Raw genomic sequence first — 14,795 nt, 5'->3', positions numbered from 1 at the left:
TTCAGAGGTAATTTGCCCCTTTGTTTCTTTTCAGTCTGCTGCAATATAATTAATCTGTCAAATAGTAATACCCACACTAACAGTGGGGGGGAATTGGTCTGAAAACACATCCATGATATTGTGTTTCTGCACTACATTACTAGAAAATGTCCTCTTGCAGGTTTTTATTTTTGTCAGATAATTGTATTCTTATTCCTTGCATCAAAGCTGAATCGATGAACGCAAGCATGAGACCTTTAATTGTAATTTCTCAATTAGTTTGATTATAGTTTTAGCTACATGGTATTTGTTAACTTCATAAAATGTCCCGTCCACCCTCTCTGCAGAAGTTAATCTGCACATAGAGTTGCCTACATGAGTTTATATTTTAGTTTATGGGCGACACAGATTTAATCCCGTCCTAATTCAGATATATGTATGCTTATGGCGGGGTGAAGGTGATGCATATTCATGAAACAAAGGCAACAAACAAAGCCAAGGAGGTTTAACAACAACATCTTAAACTGAAGGAGAACGTGCTGCTTTACAGCAAGCTGGCACCTACTCTCTCCTGCTGGCATTTACCTTCACAGACGCCCCAAATTACAACCTACAGTACCACCTGCTCCGGTAAGTAGTATGGCACCAGCTAGATAAATACCAGGTTTTCAAAGAACACTTAACCAAAAATAAGCATTTATTACATTTTTCTCAGTAAACTGCTGAGAAAATTCATTCAATGCTCAGAAATCAAATGCACAACCGCCTTAAGTATTAGAGATTGAGCAGATGATCTACACAACATAAAACTGAAATAAAAAATAAATCTAGTTTTCTCTGTTTTGGTATGCACTGAAATGAATGATTTGACACAAAATCATTTTTAAGATGGCCTAAGGAAGAATTTATTTTCAAAGTAAGAATAAAACAGCATTCTGATAATCCACTATGGTCAATGATTTATATTTGTTTTCCTGACAAATGGTTAAAATCATAATTTTTCCATCCAATATGTTGGAGCAAAGTGGAGCAACAAAGTGTACGTGTGCAAATCAAACAGGCTGCTTCACCAATATCTAGCATGATAGTAGCCTGCTTGGGATGACCCTTGCTTGGTCTGTTTTATTGCATATGTATGTAAGATACAATGGCATTACTGTCTCAGAGCAGCATCCGGGTCTCTAATCTAAACTGTCCATATGACATATGATAGGTGTCATCATGTCCTCTTGACTGTTTGTCTTTGATATTTGTCTTGCCTAGTTGCTGAAAGATGAAACACGCCCCTGTTAGCTTTCCACTGTACACACAGAGTACTACTGACAATGAAGACATCATATGAGTCTACTGTAGATAGAAGTATCCCAATGCAGAGATGTGACTGCAGATTACACACTTCATTCCTGATTGAGAGAGACAGAGTGTTTTCTGTTTGTTCACCCCTACACTGCTTCTTAATGGGCACAGACTATCAATCTCTCACTATTACAGTCAGATCAGCTGTTGAGGCAGAAGACATCTTAGGACAAACACATCTACAATCTCCCCTACACTCACTCTGCTACAAATTCACTGACACTGGAGCAGGCATGAGACCATTTTGCCATCACAAATGTTAATCAAACACATAATAACACACACTACATAGTGCATGAAAAGTCATAACATGAATTCTAACGTATTCTGTCAGATGCTCTCCAATGCATCATATTCCTCTGGGGATCACATTGAGCTCCTGATAGATAACACAAATCATTACTCCTTTCTGCCAGCCTTGATAGTCGACACAAACAGCTTGTTTACTACAAAGCACTGAGAAAAACACTTCTACTACAACGGTTAGAGGTCAAATCCCACTGGGGCCACTCTGCCTAACGACGTTTCCATGGAACTTGATAGGTCCAACAAATTGCATTTGTATGGATTATAAATCTGCTCAGAAAGCTTTTTAAAACAAATATTTAAAGTGAAAGGCATGTCACTCATGTTGTTAGGCTACCTTTTTATTTATTCTTATTACAAAAATACCATTATAAGTTTCATATCCTCCTCAAGCAAAGTTATTTTCCAGCTGTTTTTGACCCATCTGCATCTAAGATTGGAACAAGATATAAACAAATTATACTGCATCCAGCGTCAGCTAAATGCAATGTAATGTAATATAATAAATCACCACTGGTATAGTTGAACACTTTTTGGCCCAATTCCAAATCACACCCAACCCTCTTAGTTTTTGCAACAGTCTGTAAATATACACAACTTTATAATAAAATGCATAGGTATGACTAAACACAGGTGTGATCCTAAGTTAAAAAAAGATAAGGTTATCATGAGGTTGTTAACATCGCAATTTATCAGTGAATGTTTGCAGGAACTGTTTGGAAACAGCTTGTTTCCTGAAGGACACACAGCATTGAGTCCGGTCAGGTAGGGCAGCAGGTGAAGTCAGCACCGATGCAGACTTGCTGTTTGAGGGCTTGATAGCCCACTCCCCCTCCAAACGTGTTGGTTTGGAACAGCACTTAATGTGGCGGACCCTCCGTGCGAACGCGCAAACGGAGGGGTAGTGTGTAGGGGTAGGGTGTAGGGGGTGGATTGGAATTGGGCCTTTGTCTTGACCTTCGGCAAGGCAACAAGCAACCAGGATACACAGAAAAAGTTGCTCTTCTGAGTGCAACATCGATTCAAGATCATAGACGGATTGACAGAGTAAAACATTCTGCTGGTAGCAGGTTTGTTCAATCGGATTACCGTGAATTACATTACACTCCGCCCTATCAGACAGAATCCAGTTAGCAGAAGGGTTCGTGTATGAGCATACTGTGCTGCACTCGTCAGTCATATACAGAGACATACGTACCATACACCTGCTACTGTTGACAATGCATAAAAGCAGTCTTTAAATCGATGAAAGCCCTTAGCAATGAAACTGAGTTTTTATTACACCAAGAAGACTTCTGTTGTCCGAACAAACAGCACATATGGCAGTGAAATCAATGTTAATACTGCCTGCATCTGTTTTCACATTTCATTAAATAGCAGGGTGGGGCAGAGAGAGCAGTAAGTCAACACCTTACCTTGACAAGGATGGAGATCCTGTGTAATATCTCTGAATTCACAAAACGCCTCAATCGCAGCCAAATGTAGCGAGCCAACTTGTGGGCTACGTGTTACTACACAAAACCTGGCAAGCTATTTCTGAACAATTTCAGTAAAAAGAGCTGAGTAGAGGCGAGAGTGGAAAAGCTGAATGGTGAGAGCAACCTCCAATCACAACAGAAATTCCCTATTTGCTTGTATAAATTGATCACAATTTAAGCTCCACGCTATCTGATGGTGGAGAGTCAACTGAGGTTACTCTGACCCCTCCAGCAGTGTGTGTGTGTGTGTGTGTGTGTGTGTGTGTGTGTGTGTGTGTGTGTCTAATTACGTCTTTGCATGCGTCTCCACATTCAGGCCTGTTTGTGTCCATGTGTTTGTCAATGTTTGTTAAAGGTTGTCTTTGTTAGCCCTCTTAGCCCATGGAATACATCTTTCATTTACAAGAAGAAGAAGATATACTTTATTAATCCCTTACAGGGAAATTTATTTTCCCACTCTGTTGTGTTTACACACATAGGGGAGGATATACATGCACAAACACAGAGGATATACATGCACACACACACATGCCGATAGGAGAGGTGGCAGAGCAGAGAGGCTGCCAGGTACCCGGCGCCAAGGGAGCAGTTTCGAGGTTAAACACCAACAACAACATTTTTTTTAAACCAGACGCAGACTGTAATAAGTACAGAGTATTTGTATATTAGTATACCAGCTCGGCAGTGGCCTTGGAGGTGAACTGGCACCTCTCCAGCTACCAGCTCACTCCATCTTTTTTGTTTTGGTCCGATTGGGACGTGAACCGGCGACCCTTCGGTTCCAAGACCAAGTCCCTACAGACTGAGCCACTGCTGCAGTCTAACACAATAGAATAGTGTCAGACTGCAGGTCAGACTGCAGGTCAGACTGCAGGTCAGACTGCAGGTCAGAGGAATAGGGTAGGGTTGTTAGAAGATTGCACATTTTAATATTCCATGTTGTGTAGTGGGGCATTCAAAGGCAAAAGCAATTGCTTTTTCTTGCTTCTACGACTCCTGTAAGACACGGTGGCCTTCCTTTAACTTAGTTTTTATTGTAAACTATCCGAGGAGAGACTTGTTCACAATGAAGAGGTCTCTGCATGACAGTTTTCTTTCCAAATGACTCATCGTGAAGATAAGAACTGTTAGGACCCATTACGTTTCTGTAGGAAATAAACTTTTGAGATGCTTTTGGGAAGCAGGAAACAACTTGAGTTCTAAAGATGCTTCAGTGGAGCTGGAAATTGCTAATGGTAGATGATATCAGTGTACGTGGCAGCTCTCAGGTGCAAGGTGTCAAACTAGAGCAAACAACAAGTGAGCACCGGGGGATATCACACACAATCCACAAACTCACACAATGGATTATGAGAAAATTGCAGGTAGATAAGTAGTGATCAGTGACCGTACTATTACATGGATTCCAGCTCAGTACCACCCTCCATAATCCTCTTCTTAAAATGAAAGTGGAAAATCATTGGTCATAACAACTGATTTTAAAGGTTGATATACCAATTATTTCAATTAAAATGGTCTTAAATGACCCTATTGGGTGTGTTATATATCTTCAAAGGTCACATTTTTATTTGCATTTTCTGGAGAATCAGATATCTACTTTTACTCTTGTGTCAATTATGTCTAACATTTGATGAATACTTTTTGAAACTTTAACACTGCACTCTTTTCTTTTTTGATTACACACTGATATAAAATATTTGACAGCTACGAAAAAACATTTTTGGTGGCCCGATGGCTGATGGAAGGTTTGTTTTGTATTGTATGAACAAAAACCTAAAATCACTATTTGTTTCTCTGGGACTGTGGAAGAGGAAGTATTACGCTGTTGAAGGGAAGAATGTATTTTTCCAAGCCAAATGACTCTCCTACCCTCTTCTTTGCCTTTTATAGTGGAGATCACCCTGCTCACTCACGGGTTACATAATTAACTCGAGCCTGGGATACTGGAACCTGGCTGCCTTTCAGTCACACACACTGACTTCAGTGCTGGGCTCGATCAGAACACATGTCCACATGCGAGCACTTGCCACAAAAATATCAACCATACAGCATGGACGTCAATAAGACTCTCCCTGCGTTAGAATGCAGCAGTAGGATCTCCCTCACTTTCAAACACTGGACCTTTGTTGGGTCAGTTTGCAGAGTCACTCCTACTGATCCACAGATGAAGATGTAAATGAGATCATAAAAACACACCCATACTGGGACACACATGCTCAAAGAGTTCTATATATAGTCATCCAAGTTCACCCTCTGCCAAATTGAGTTACACAAAGAATTTAACACATGGCCTAATGGACCGAGTAGCCACCTAATAAATGATGCCCTGAAGCCTCGGCCAAATGTGGACGTTTGTGTGTGTGTGTGTGTGTGTGTGTGTGTGTGTGTGTGTGTGTGTGTGTGTGTGTGTGTGTGTGTGTGTGTGTGTGTGTGTGTGTGTGTGTGTGTGTGTGTGTGTGTGTGTGTGTGTGTGTGTGTGTGTGTGTGTATAGGGAATACTGAGGCCCCTTGGAGGGAACACGAGAGAAGGAGGTGAGAGAGGGGTAAGGGCTGTCCCCGGGTTATCAGCATCTTAATCAGAAGTATTTAGAGCACTGCGTGTTTAACTGTGTGTGCACGCATGTGTGATTGTGTGTCTGTTTAAAAAGGCACTTAGTGAGGGAGTTCCCTGAATGTAATGAGGTAGAGGCACTTAACCCGGGAACTTATATTTGCAAGTATAATGGGTGCAAAAAGAAATCAAGTTATTTGGAAAGATGGGAACAGAACAAACTTACCTTTCTAGGAAGATAATGAACTGTATCATTTATGCAAAGCTATGGGGACTTCTATTCTATAGAAAAAATATAAATATAAATATAACTAGAAATCCTCAGTCTATGCTCAGTGATGGATATGTGAAACTGAAGCCAGCAAATGGAACATGGAAAAGACTATTTTTCATGAGGAGCTTGTGAGGAGACGGTATCCGTGTCTGGTTAATAATAGAAACATCCCACCGGAACAGTGGTATTAGAAAGACTCAAAAGTCTAGCAAGTGTTGGACATACCATGGGTACAATATTTTGAGTGATGTGGATGTGACATATTTCCTTTCTTTAACTTATTATGTCAAAAGCCCTGGCTCAGGAAGTAACATTCTTTTCCGAACACAAAATGAGGTTCTTTGCAGATAGAGTAGTTTACATATTCACTGTATCTTTGACTGTCATGTTATAATCCTGGAGGTATGAGAGGACACAGCAAGTATCTAACCCAAGGCTTAATCTAATCTCGGCATACAGTAAATAGATTGATGTTTCACTTGGAGGTGAGGAATGTAGGTGCAGGGCAACCTGTGAAAGCCTGTTAATGTAGGCATGGACGTTAGGTAACTGGCCTTTGCAGCGCGAGGCCTGCAGAGTGAAAATACTAAATTATCCCCAAATGACTGTTACATCACAGACCCTGTGCTGCACTGTGCTGTGTGTGACCGTCTACTTCAGACCAGATTAGGAGGTCGAAGGTTTGGTTTGCCCAGCTACATATACCCTGCTGAGGGCTCTATGGGGCCAGGTTTTTACCCAAACATGGTCAGAAATACTGCAGATACACATACAACATATTCCGGTTGACCTATGTGAGAAGCCTCTGCGTTTCATTTGCAAAAGATTAAATTCTCCTCAGATGAACTCCAATGCACTTAGAGTTCACGGTCTGCTCTGGCTACTGCACAATTGCACCACAGGGTAAGACACTGTACCTAAAGGGGATTAACATGTTCCAAACGAATGGATACTCAATAATACAAACTCCATTTTGGAAGTCTGAAATTCTAGCCAAAGATGCAGCCGTTTTCGCACATTCTCCTTAAAGTTGCAATCCCAGAGGGGGACACGGGGGAACCCAGAAAAGACAGAACAACTAAAAATGAGTAATACCAATATGATGGAGTGTTTGAGACAAGGGGAAGTGGGCAGGATGAGGACAGTGGAGGGAGGAGGGGTTGCTGAATTTGCAAACTATTGCCCAAATAAGTACCTATTAAATAAGAATGTATGCCCTGCTGAGCTACTGATAAGGCAGCCAGGAGAAAGGCGCTGTGGAAATAGAACATGTCCATATAGAGAGGGGAGCTTTGGAGAGAGGGAGCAGGAAGGAGCAGGAAGGGGGCAGGAGGTTAAATGCTTCCCCAGAATGTGTGCTTTCCACTGGTGAAGAGTCTCCGAGTGGGTCCCCGCTGACTGACACAGCCTGAGGGCCCACTGTGAGCCTGATTAAGCGTAGGCAGCTCAACTATTAGCCAAGAAATTACCGCTCTTAAAAATCAGTTCCACTCTCAAGGGCCATGTTTACCAATGTTTGAAAACACTAATGATGCGACACTGGAACATGTTCATAATTCTGCTCAGCGTTCCCAGGCAGAGAGTTTTTAGACTACAGGACTGATGGGTGAAAAAAGAGGAAAGACAGTAAGAGGAAAACCTGTCTCGACTAACAACCCCACAGATGTTGCTCTTCTCTGACACCACTGGTCTCCATAGCAACCCGGCTGGCCAGTAATAGCCTCAGGCTCGCCTGGCTGCAGCGGTGTCATAAACACACACGGACCATACACACAAACTGGAGAGTTTCAGCCACTGAACGGGATCCCAGTGTGTATTTATAGACACAAACACAGGGACCACCCCTTAGGCCTAACCAGAGAACATACATATCTAAACAGAGACTTTCTACCCCCATCATTAAAAACCCGGCCCCTGCATTCTAGTAAACAAGCCCTGTAATTGGTGATAACAGATAGCTGGGCCTTAAACATTAGAGCTGGCTTGTGTTTAGGCTTCCTGGGTACGTGCAAAAAGCACTTGCTGAATTGTCCGCTTAATATTAGGAGGTATAATCCTTTGACCATGGACAAATTATGGTGGTCAAAGCTTGGCAATAAACTGGATTCTGAGTGGCACGTGAATACAGAAGATGACTTCATGTAATCAATGCTAGTCTGTTCCCGCATTCAGATTCTGCACAACACAGTTGTCATTCAGAAATAGCAAAAGGAGACATCCTGTTTAAGTAAGCATACATAAATATAAAGGTGATTATTACCCCAAAGATCGGACATATCACAGTTAAAACTTTAATTATGCTTGGGAAACCTACCACAGTTGGTTGCAGTTGACTCCAACCCATTAATAATCAGTATACTCATCAGCTGTATGTATGCCTATCATGTGCTATAAACCCTGCCGACTTGGCACAATGCCTCTCCGTGTACATTACCAGTGAATGATGCTCTGTTTTATAAAGGTGACAGCAATTTTGCAGCTCAAGGCAGGCCAGAGGGGCTGATTATGTAAAGGATGAAACACACTGAAAGCCTCTAAACTGTATATATATATATGTGGGAGGTAAGTGTGAACGGTGAACTTACCAGGTGACAGACACAGGGACAGAAAATTGAAGGGGAGGGGAAACACCGGAGGACAGCACTGGACCACTCTAAAGAAAACAAGAGATAAATAGAAGGAAAAGGGGAGAAAGGAGACTTTGTTATTTAAGCATCATCTTGGACTTGCACTTACAGTTATATTACAGATGCTTGTGATGCCTTCAGGGGAGACACCGACACAAACAACCCTGTTAAAACATACACATGCACAACACACACTGTGGTGCAATCATTCGCCCTCCCTGGTGGGCCTCATTCTACTTCGCTTGTTCAGATTTGTAATCAGTCCTCTGGCTTCTGCTTAATAAACCTGTAATGGGAAACTGCTTCCCTCAAGAAAAGGCTGCTTTCGTCAGAAAGATTGGCAGATATGAGCTGGGAAATTAGAATGAACTGACACCACCTCCACATCTGCTCTGCTGTGGCTGGTGAGTGGTCGGTATGTCACTGAGCAGGAGGATGGTTTACTAAAAGCTTTAAATGTAAAGTACATAATAGGGATGAAAGAAAGACAGAGAGAAGGAGTGAAAAATGAACACAGCTATAGATGGAAAAGAGGATAATCCGCCACTTGGCAAGCCATTTTTTATCCTTACAGTATGTCCGCACTAGGGACAAGACAAATTCCTGAACATTTCCTGTACTTAGACTCTGCCGGTGTCCTTCGTCACCTCTTCATCACAGCTCCATCTTGCTCTGCCCAGAGGAGGACAGGAACTGTGGCGCACGGTAATGGTTTCTTTACACAGTCACTTTGCAAGATAAACTTAGCCAGATAAGCGAAGACACGGCAGGATAGCTTTCAAGTGCGGTAAAGTTGCTGTTCTGCAGATTGTATTAACATCTGGGATTACCCTAGTTTATTAATGTTGATTTTTGTAAGCTTAGTAAAACAAAATGTGTCCTGTGAGTGACCCCTTTGCTCCGTTTGCAGAAGGCTTATCATCCAGTATGTCTTTTCTATAACATTTTTGTAAAGGATGTAACCTTTATCATTCAAGATGTTATTATATGGAATTTAATGTTGTCATAATTACCAAATGACTGTATGTTGTTATCCTGGAAACAATCACTTTCATTGTTATGTTATAATTTACACAAGCCCTCTGCTTATTACTTTCTGAGTAGCCATTTCCTGGAGGATGGGACTTTCCTATTAGAACCATCTCTGTTACTATCTGAATCACGTGTAAACCCATAATGAAGAAGACTTCAAGGCTGTCCTTTACATAATGTGCACCAAGGACATACAGTACCATGCTAAACAAACATGTATTATTGAGGCTAGGTACTGAAAGGACATACTGACAAAACAAAGATGTTCTTTTTCAGATTGCACATAATAGCAAAGTTCGCAATAGTACACTGTATACTGCTTTAGTTACCTTATGGCATTATATCTTTTAACGGTCAACACAAAGCAACCATTTTCATCTCTGAGAGACAGCATTGGTCCAATGGGCACATATTATTTTTGAAGGGTTCAACAGATTTGTGTTATCAACTAACAATGGTGTAAATTGAACAAAACATGCCGCTCAGCCCCCTTTGAATGGAAGAGCAGCAAGGCACCTCATCTTGGATGAGGTGTCTTGCTGCTCTTCCATTATTATGGCATGATTGAGCTGCATAAAACCGCATATAAAGATTTTTTTTCACCTAAAAGTATTTCCTTCACGAGGGAATTAAATGCAAAAAAATCAATGGAGTAATCAGGAACCGATTCAAGGTGTTAATATTTTTGCAACAGGTCATCTCCCATTGATCTGCTCATTATTAACCCATCCATCCTGTCCTTTGAGTCAACTCTTTCCATATTTTTTCCCTCCATCTTTCTCTCCCATTCCCTCTCTCCTCTCCTCTTCATGTGGATGGGCCTCTCTCCCAGTGGCAGCTTATGTGGATCAAATATTCCAGAGGTCAAGTGGCCTCACGGGCCGAGTGCTGTTCACAGGCCTCTTCAGGCAGGGAGAGGATCAGTGGGTATACACTTTGCACCAAAAAAGGGAAGCCGTGTCACACGAGACCAGGATTTATGTTTCGCTGAATATTTTGGTGAGAACACAGAAGTAGGGTTCAGAAAAGAGAAGCACACAGACAGCTATAATAAAAAAACAGATAACAGATAGCCAATCCATCAACTGTCGACTAATCCAGCTAGCAAACTGACTAAACATTCAAATACAGAGTACTGACATAAGGCTGATAAAAACAGCTTCCCAATAAACTATAATAAATAAAACCAAGCAAACAAGAGCGCTGAGCAACCATGGAAACTCCCAGAAAACACCACTTCCTGGATAGTCCAATTATGGATACACAAAATCAAACAAAGAATGATGTACTTTGCTACCTGATAGGCTCTCTCTCTCTCTACCCTTTCACTTTGTGTGTGTGTGTTTAGAGAATGTGTGTATTTTTAGAGGTTGTGCTATTCTTAGTAACATCCAGCGGGGCAGTAATAATTCCTTTGATTAGGGCAACAGGTGAGGGCTGGTAATCTCACCCCTGCCTGGCAGATTTAAATGTTATGAACAGTGGCAGCTCCAACATCATCACTCAACCAATGACAGCTCTACAGGGGGAACACACAGGGGGGCTGATTAAAAGGACAGCACTGTTAACACAACCACACACACACACACACACACACACACACACACACACACACACACACACACACACACACACACACACACACACACACACACACACACACACACACACACACACACACACACACACACACACACACACACACACACACACACACACACACACACACACACACACACACACACACACACACACACACACACACACACACACTACACACACACACACACACACACACACACACACACACACACACACACACACACACACACACACACACACACACACACACACACACACACACACACACACACACACACACACACACACACACACACACCACACACACACACACCCACCCTCAGGTATCACACGCTGGGCTTATGGCAGGGGAAGTGACATTATCCACGTTACCTAGAATAGCCATGTTTAAAAATAACACGCATTTTTACTTTTACACACGCATTCGAGAGCGAGCCTGCTTGTAACACCTAGAGTAGTGTCATTTAAAATTAAGTTGCATACGGTTTATCTTCATGTGATATATTTAAAGGTCACCTATTATGCAAAATCCACTTTTCATGTCTTTTATACATAAATATGTTTCCCCTCTGCGTTAAGAGATTCTGAAATGTTCAGGAAAAAAGATTTGCTCTCTTTTTGTGCTTTTGTGAAAAACCTGTCTGGAAATGTACGATTTTTTGGCTTTTGCAACCATTAGCCAATCACCAACCAAGGTAACCCCCCCCCCCACCTTATCACCTGAATCTCTTCCTAGAGCACCATTGTGTTCTTTTTAACCAAATATCTCTCAGAGGGGCGTGGGGAGTGGTTCCTTATTTTCATCTAAAGTAACAGACCCAGAATCAGCACTTTTGAAACGGGGCTGAAACAGAGGGGTTTATGGGATGCTACAATGCATGATCTGTTTGGTATTTCGAGCCAAACACTTCAGAGACATGTTTTGTATATGTCTGAGACCTATAATATATTGATCAAAAAGAGTATAATAGGGGACCTTTAAGTAAATAACTGATACATGGAAGGGTTACAGCTATCCCTTTTATAAGCCAGTCCAGAAGTGACTGGGTGGATCAAGAGCTAAACGCATATGTCCCCGCCTCAGGGTATCGACCCGGCCCGTGGTCTGACATGCAGCTCTCTACAGGACTCACTGTGGGCTGCTTTGCCGCCATGAACAGCACCTGTCAGGGTATTAAGAGGATAACTCTCATGCCAACCCTGATGTCATCTTAATCTTCTATATTGCTCTTTTCAGAGTCACTGTGGAGGGGACATGAAACACCAATTCTCCCACCACTCTGAAAGACCCGGCTTTCTTTTATACCGTGCAGGTGTCCCGTAGGGCAGTGGGTTTCTGAGAGGGTCAGGTAGATACACCAGATTGGATAGTGCTGATTCTGTGGCCAGAGATATGAAGGGTGAGTTCCAAACATTGGGAGGTTGATTCTTACACCATATCTTCATTAAAAGCATGATTATGTGATGGAAAACCAACATTATCACTGAATTTGACTGAAGATGAGAACATTTAGACCCCTCTGGTGTCATTATGTTTCATAAGAAGCAGCCACAATCAGCCAGTTATCATAACATAGCATAAAGACTGAAACAGCTATATAGCTCACTCTCTGCAAAATGAAAAAATGTAACCTCCTATATCCTCAAAAACACACTAATTACCACAATATGTGTCGTTTGATCCTCAAACAAACACATATGTAAAAACAACATGCTCTGGTAGACGATGAGTTATATAATGTCTTGTCAACAATGTCAAATTGCCAAGAGCCTTCAGGAAGGTGTTCTCTCATGCAACTTTTAGCAAGAAATGAAGTTGCAAAATGTCAACTTACTTTTAAAATAAAAGTGTTGCATGCGTGAAACAGTACAGTGATATTCTGTGTCTGTCGCTATCTTGTGGTAATCAGCTTGGTTTTTTCAAACCTTTTCTTTACTTGGCATGACATTGGTTGAATACATAGACTATGCGCCCTATTTTGTAGAAATATTGCATAATGTAATTCTGCAGCTGGTCCCATTTTCTGCAGTGAACTGCTGACTTATAGAAAGCTCTTCAAATATAAAAACGTTTAGCTATTTTTAATATTCAATTAATATGAACATTCATCAACATCAAAGACTGAATCGTAAAGATACAAAAAGAAAACGAGAAACCAACCAAAAGACCAGCACCAGCTTGAAAGGATTGAATGAAACGATGCAACAAGCCTCAGTAAAATACTGAGAGATAGGTATGTAAAAACAAAAGGAAAACTGTCCTGAGAGAAGCAGAGAATGATGGAGGAGAGCAATACAGTAATACAGAGAGAGAGAGAGAGAGAGAGAGAGAGAGAGAGAGAGAGAGAGAGAGAGAGAGAGAGAGAGAGAGAGAGAGAGAGAGAGAGAGAGAGAGAGAACTGCACACGCACCAAGACATATCAAATACACTTTGACTTTTCATTTCTTTCTATTCTCTGTGATGCTGTCAGGAGGAGAATCCCTGAGGGCCAAAGAGAGGCAGCCAGAGAGAATACAATCCAGGCAGAGAGAAAAAGTGAGAGGGAGTATTTCTACTCAGTGAGTCAGAGAGTGAAAACAGAGAAAATGTCACTCTTTTCGGTGGCAGAAAGATTGACGACTGTCTTTAAGAAGGACAAAATGAAGACCACATACACTGGGAGAGCACTTCTTCCCGTCAAACAATGTGCTGGCTAATTGGTTTATTATATTACATTAGCATTGGTGGAGTCCGGGATCTAGCACTTTCCATGTCCTTTATTACCAACGGGAAGAAAACCACTTGACCTCAGCCAACACTGACAGCCATTATAGAGCTAAATGTGCGCTGGATGTCCTGGAACACGGTATGATGAAGACTTCAGAGTTACTATAGCCCTTTTCAGACATGTAATGTGTAATATATATATATTAATACTAATATTGCATTATGACTACTGAAATATGACACTATCAAGAGAGTGGTGCAGGAATGAGTTCTAAACCTGGAGATGAGTTAGCATTTTAGCACTTATGGGCTCCCTTGTCTTAAAGTCAATGTTTTTGGATTCCCTAGACAAGGTCAGGGGTTAAAACAAGCTCACGAGATTTTCACATTTTGTTCAACGACATAGAAGTCTTTATATGTCTTTAAAACAACAGTTGCTAAGAAGTAGCTAAACGAAACTAAACATCATCACGCCAAACAGGAGTCACTTTCAGCGTAGTTGTAGTGAGTCATGGGACTGTCGTGAAGTTCCTTCACAGCATTACGTTAGCTTTTAACTTCTGCTAATTGCATTGCACATCAACTATGATAAAAGTGGTGTTTATATGTAGGCATTATCTTGCCAAACAAAACGAGTCAGTATCAAAAACATGTGTTTACCATCTTGTTTTCTTTATTATTCCAAATCCAATGGAAAAATCCCATTGCTTTCAATCAAGTAAAACATTGCAATGCTAACATCCCGGTTGGCCTACCCAAAAAACATCATCACTGTACCACGTTATTCATATGATGCTGTCATTTCACACTATGGAATCTGGTACATGACAGGGAGGGTGGGACTGACAGAGTCTAGTGGGGGTTTGGAAAATGGCGACAGAGA

The 14,795-nt window shown here is 41.5% G+C and overlaps 1 protein-coding gene across 2 annotated transcripts in view; it reads right to left on the bottom strand.

Annotated features, from left to right (window-relative positions):
• The window catches only part of LOC117498340 (1-phosphatidylinositol 4,5-bisphosphate phosphodiesterase beta-4-like), a 62,291-nt gene that overhangs the window by 35,947 nt on the left and 11,549 nt on the right, over window positions 1–14,795 (bottom strand). For both annotated transcript variants that reach the window (XM_034150370.1, XM_034150371.1), the window contains exon 3: window positions 8,530–8,597. The gene's annotated coding sequence lies outside the window, so the exon portion shown is untranslated. The remainder of the gene's footprint in view (window positions 1–8,529; window positions 8,598–14,795) is intronic.

The sequence above is a fragment of the Trematomus bernacchii genome, unplaced genomic scaffold, assembly GCF_902827165.1.
Source record: "Trematomus bernacchii unplaced genomic scaffold, fTreBer1.1, whole genome shotgun sequence".
NCBI classification, from domain to species: domain Eukaryota; kingdom Metazoa; phylum Chordata; class Actinopteri; order Perciformes; family Nototheniidae; genus Trematomus; species Trematomus bernacchii.
Note: the sequence above shows the minus strand (reverse complement) of the source record. Positions and strands in the feature narration are given on the sequence as shown.